This window comes from Dendrobates tinctorius, unplaced genomic scaffold, assembly GCF_039654945.1.
Source record: "Dendrobates tinctorius isolate UK_male_01 unplaced genomic scaffold, ASM3965494v1 ptg000162l, whole genome shotgun sequence".
NCBI classification, from domain to species: Eukaryota; Metazoa; Chordata; class Amphibia; order Anura; family Dendrobatidae; genus Dendrobates; species Dendrobates tinctorius.
The window spans coordinates 28,837,710-28,843,709 of NW_027361829.1; the positions used below are offsets into that span (position 1 = coordinate 28,837,710).

The window sequence follows — 6,000 nt, forward strand, 5'->3', positions numbered from 1 at the left end:
GTGGACATGTGGGAGGCAGAAGAGGTGGTGGGCGGTGGAGTGGAGGGTTGGGCAGGGACTGTAGGAGCAGATGATGTTGATGGAAAGTTGTATGGGGAAGGAGTTTGGTACGGGGAAGGAGTTTGGTACGGGGCAGGTTGCTGGAAGTGGGGAGATGTCTGGTACTGGGGAGGTTGCTGGTACTGGGGAGGTTGCTGGTATGTAATAGGAGGGGGAGGATGGAAAGTGGCTGGAGGGGGTGCAGATGTAATAGGAGGGGGAGGATGGAAAGTGGCTGGAGGGGGTGCAGGTGGAGGAACTACAGTGGTGGGAGGTGGAGGTTGGGAGGTGACCTGCTGTAGAGCACCATGGCACGAATGCATTACATGCATCTGCTGGGTAGGAGATAGTGTTTCCATGCGCTCCACAACAGACCTGAAAAAGGTGTGGTTTGGCGAAGATCTTGCTTCTGAATGCATGGTTTGCAGAAGTGTCTTCACCTCCAGAATGCTGGAGTTGATCTGCTGAAAGCATGTGGAGATTTGCTCTGACAAGACTTTTAGACAGTTCTGGAAAGATGCATTCAGATGCAAGAACTCTGGCGCATAACTCTTTTCCTGACCCCTCTGCCGCTGCCGCCCAGTACCCGCAGGTGTACTAGAGGTGGCAGGGGCAGAAGGGTGGGGTAAAGGGAAAGCGATCTCCTCACCAGCAGCTTCATGTAATGTAGGCGGCCACGATGCTCCTGTGCTGGTGGATGGGACAGATGGGTCGAATGTGTGGGAAGGCTGGGAAGGTGCAGATGTACCGGGGCGGTCGAAGTGTCCCTCGGTGCCGGTCTCCTCAGGGATCGCCTCAGAAGGGTCCAATCGTGCAGGCTCCCGAGTGCTGCTCACCATGCTGTGGAATAAAGAGAAAAAAACCCAATTAAAATAGTGACATGGTATGGCCCTGGCTGAAAAAAAAAAGTTACATCTAAACATTTTTTTGTCACATGTGGTGTGTAATATTTACCTTCTGGTGAGCATTGTATCCCGGAGGAACGACAGGGCTCGTGCGTACTTGTACTTGCTCCTGCGTCCTCCAGATCCACTCGGGGCCCGCATCTCTTTATTGAACTCCTTCTTGAAACGATCCCTCACAGACCGCCACCGCTTCACAATTCTCACCCCTGAAACGAGAAAGGACAAAGTGGTTAGTATACAACATCAGTGTTTCCCAAACTCCAGTCCTCATGGTCCCCAGTGGCCATGTTTTCAGGATTTCCAAAGTAAATAGAAATCCTGAACACATGATCCGTGGGGACCACGAGGACTGGAGTTCGGGAAACACTGGTTTAAATCAAGCAACCGGTACTGTATATACTTACGCTCTTTAATCTGGGCCCAAGCTTCGAGGTCCTCCCAGCGGTCCACAAGGAGCGAACAGATTTCCTCCCAGAGTCGTCGGGTAACGATAAGGTCAGCGTGGCGGCGGTCAGCCATATTCCAGAGCGGCTCCCTTTCTCTGACGAGATCGATGAGGTGGTCCACATCGATTCCTCCATCCTCACCATCAGAGTCGGGAGCACGCTGTGAAGGCTGTTAAAGAAAAAGACAAAAATAACATAATTAGCCTCCACAAAAGAAATGAAATAAAAAGTGCAAAAAAACAAAGCAAAAATATTTATACTTACACGCTGGTGACCGCCGCGTTGCTGTCGCCGACGACCCTGGGAGGCACTGCGAGGACCTCTTGGCCGAGCACCAGATTGGGAAGACTAGAGAAGAAAACAAAAAATGTTATGTCTTTGGATGTAGGCATTTGTTTGCTGTGTGTGGTCTGCAGAACATTGTTTTCTATGTGTTGTGTGTAGTGTGATGTTGTGTTTCTGCGTTTGATGCAAAAAACTTAGCAATTGTGAGCCCACTCCAGGTGTCTGTCCACCCCTTCCTTCTTCTTCTGGGAGCTCCTCTTCATCTTGTGATTCCTGTTTTGAAATAAAAGGCAATGAATAGACATATATTACAGAGATGATGGATTTTGGAAATAAAAACTTACCGTCAAACGCTGACGATGCGAGGGAGGGCTCCCAGAAGAAGATGTGCTGTCTTCATGCTGGCCAGACTCCATGGCTGTGGGTGGTGTTCCAGCTGCTGCCATTGCTGCTGCTGCTGCTGCATCTATTGGGCGGCTGTTGAATAAAGAGAAACAAAGGGCCAATGAATATCTTGATATTCCATAGCCCTAGTTTGGAGGAATGGGGGATTTGATAATTACCGTCTCTCATCTGCTGCTGGACTCCCCTCCCGTTGTTCAGCATGCTGCTCCATTTGGGGTGGTGCTGATGGTGCTGCTGCAGATGTCTGCTGCCTTCTCCTGCTCCTGGTTCTTGGCTTGGGTGGCATGTTGGGTGTGGCTGAGGGTTCCACTGTCTTGCTTTTATATATGTCTTGTGGGCAGAGCTACTGAGCATGCTCAGACCAAAAATACCGGATCCGGCTGTCGCCGGATCAGGCGCATTGTGGCGCTCATAGGCTTTCATTGTATGAAAAAGCTGGACACGCCGGATCCGGCGTGTCCGGCTTTTTCGCCAGAGACAAAAAACGTTACAGTAGCCGTTTTTTCCAGACGCCGGATCGCGTCACATTGCCGGATCCGGCGAAAATCGGATGAAACGCATGGCCATCCGGCTCGATCCGGCTCTAATGCAAGTCAATGGGGGGAAACCGGATCCGGCATTGCATTTCGCCGGATCCGGTTTTTGTCAAAAGCGCCGGATCGCGCCTGACGGCGAAAACCTGATGTGTGAAAGAGGCCTTAGGGGGTCATTCATTGCCTTCCTCTCCCTCACCACCTCCTCACCCCGACATCTGTCTTTTGGTGTTCCCCAAGGCTCTGTTCTAGGACCCCAACTCTTTTCCATCTACACCTTCAGCCGGTTTGCAATATAATCACTACGCCGATGACACGCAGATCTACCTATCTGTACCTGACATCACCTCCTTACTGGCCAAAATCACACATCTTCCCGCTATAATCATCCTTCTTTTCTGCTCGCTTTCAAAAAGTGGACATGGACAAATCAGAATACATCATCTTTCAAACATGTCACGCTGAGTAGACATGAGAGCTGTGTATGCATCATTCGGTACCACTTTAGTAAGAGGGAAACTTTGCCATAGAGAAAATGATTATCAAGACATTCACAACCTTTTTCCACATGTTTTGCAGCTGTGATCTTCATTTTCTTGGTGTGGATGTGGTACATTTCAAATTTGTCATTAATACCATCGTCATCAATATCTTGTAAAGAGGAAATCTTGGTGTTTCCAAGGGTCATGGTTATATACGTTTAGTGCCATTCCTTCAACAGTCTTTGTTACACAATGACAAATAATTTTCGACTTGGACATTTGGATATTGTTGGTAATATTTATGGGTGAAGATGAAGCTTGTGCCACAGGTGTGTTTATAGTTATGGACGGTGCACTCCTCTTTAAACTTATAGTTTCATGAGCATCCATCAGTTTGTTTGGCTTTCCTCCGACACTGATCTGCTTTCTCTAATTAAGCATCTCACGAACATGTGGCACTTTGCCTTTTATACAGACACGTACGTGTTTGGCAACAAATTTTGGACCGGCATTTCTTAGGCCGAGTCTCACACGCATCTGTGACACCGATCTTCTGCCAGGCATGAAAACTATACTGGTAACTGATGTTGGGTAAATGACGGAATCATTGTAGGCTAGATCCTGGATCTCATACCTTCCATAGCCACTGCTGCTATTAATCATGTACATTCCCATTCCTGTCATCAACATGCCCCTTTTCCTGATCACTTCATCCAACGATTTGTCCGCCATATTTTTTGCAAAAAACCTGCACCTTCCCAGCAGTAACTGTGTAGGAAACCATGTTACATTTTTGCAAGGTGTTTATGATTCCCCTAAAATAAAAAATTTAAACACTATGTTGATATCTACCCCCTGGGGGAAATGTTTGCCAGCCCATATACTTAGTATGAAAACACAGAAAAACACAGTAAAACAAATGTATAAAAATACTCTGTTGTAAAAAAGTAACAGTAAACAGCAAGTGCTAGTAAAAAGATGATTACAAAACAGGGTATTTAGTTCATACGTTTTTTTGCAAAAAATGTATACTAAGCCACTCTACCAAGTGTCAAGGTACACCCATCTCAGAGCAGTCCTAACAGATGTATTTAAAAACCTGATCATGTGTATAGTACCTGTATAAGAAGGATTCAGGCAGGTAAAGTCCGATGTGGACACGCTATGGAAGACGGCTTTTGTGTGCCCAGCCCATAAGGAAGGGGTGGAAACCTCCCCATCTTGCATGAACAAGAAACCAATTAGACACAAACGCAGGGGCCATGCACACAGCGAACAAGTCTGTATGACAGTGTTCACACCACCAAAAGACTGAAAACACAGAAAAACAAAGTAAAACAAACGGATAACAAAAAAATTCTGTTGTAAAAAAGTAACAGTAAACAGCAAGCGCTAGTAGAGTGTTTTGGCTACTTTCATACTTGCGTTTTTTTGCGCTGCGTGCGCAGTGCAAACGCGCATAAAAAATGCATCAAGCGTTTTTATGCGTTTTCTTGTTTTTTGCACATGGTTTTGTGCGCACGTCAGCGCTCCCATAGACTTTAATGTGTTTTTGGGTGAATTTTGTGCGTATTGCGTGCACATGCGTTTTTTTGAGACAGGTCAGACGCACAAAAAATGCAACAGGATGCATTTTTTGTGCCCGGGTGCACACTACAAAAAAATGCATGCGCATACAAATGCGTGCAAACGCATGCCAATGAGCACCCTTTTTAAGTATAGGAAAAAAACGCATGCGTAAAAACACAGCACAAAAAAACACAAGTGTGAAACCAGCCATATAGTATACATTTGTTGCAAAAAACGTATTGACTAAATACCCTGTTTTGTAATCATCTTTTTACTAGCACATGCTGTTTACTGTTACTTTTTCACAACAGAATATTTTTATTCTTTTGTTTTACTGTGTTTTTCTGTGTTTTCAGTCTTTTGGTGGTGTGAACACTGTCATACAGACTTTTTCGCTGTATGCATGGCCCATGTGTTTGTGTCTACTTAGTGTATGGGTATTACAAGTCTAGGAGACCCGCTCCTTTAATTTGGGCATAGTTTTCAATCAGGCCTTCCTCCACCGCCACTAGATCACCAGGGTTAACGTGTTTCGTGCTGCTACAGCCAGGTTAGAATTCCTAACAAGGGTGGGGGGTTATGCTGGGCATAAAATACTTGTTATGGAAAAGGTTGAGGTGTGCCCCACAGGGGAAAATGTTTGCCAGCCAATACACTTACTGTATGGGCATTACAAGTCTAGGAGACCAGCTCCTTTTTAATGGGACATTTTTTATGAGGCCCTCATCCATGTTTCTTCCAAGGGAGAATGGGGTTATTGGGGTGCATATGACTTGGTAGCAGGGCAGGCCTTGCAGCCAATGCATAAGAAAAGAGTTTGGGAGAACAACATGAATAATGTGAACTTGAAGTTGATTTTCCTGCGCCCATCCAGTACCTGGGTTCAAAGGCTTATTGGGGTGCATGTAACTTTGGGGCAGGGCAGGCCTTGCATTCAATGCAACATTTTTTCAGGAAGCTCTCCTGTACCTCTCGTGAAAGGGGTATTGGGGTGCATCGTAATTCTTGGCTGCCCATCCACTCACTGCATAGGCAATAACAGCATAGGAGACCCACTGTTTAATAATGGCCCTTTAAGCAGATTAATGTTGCCTGATGCCCCTGTAAAAATAGGCTCTGTCACTTTAAAAGTCACTCCTTCATAAATGAAGCAAGATGTGTCTGCTTATGTGTCACACCACATGGCCAGCTAGGGTTGTTAAATGTTACAATGACATTTCCCAATGAATGCATTTGTATTGGTTGAAAGCAATGCTAAAGTTACAAAACGCCTCAAAAACGCTGTGTGTGAACATAGCCCAAGTGGTGGAGGAACATTTTTGTTTTGGGTTAATTA

General features: G+C 45.9%; 1 long non-coding RNA gene across 1 annotated transcript in view; it reads right to left on the reverse strand.

Annotated features, from left to right (window-relative positions):
* The window catches only part of LOC141052573 (uncharacterized), a 167,865-nt gene extending 163,561 nt beyond the window's left edge, over window positions 1-4,304 (reverse strand). Inside the window, exon 1 of the long non-coding RNA XR_012220842.1 lies at window positions 4,214-4,304. This is a non-coding gene — a long non-coding RNA (uncharacterized lncRNA). The remainder of the gene's footprint in view (window positions 1-4,213) is intronic.
* Window positions 4,305-6,000: the final 1,696 nt, after the last annotated feature.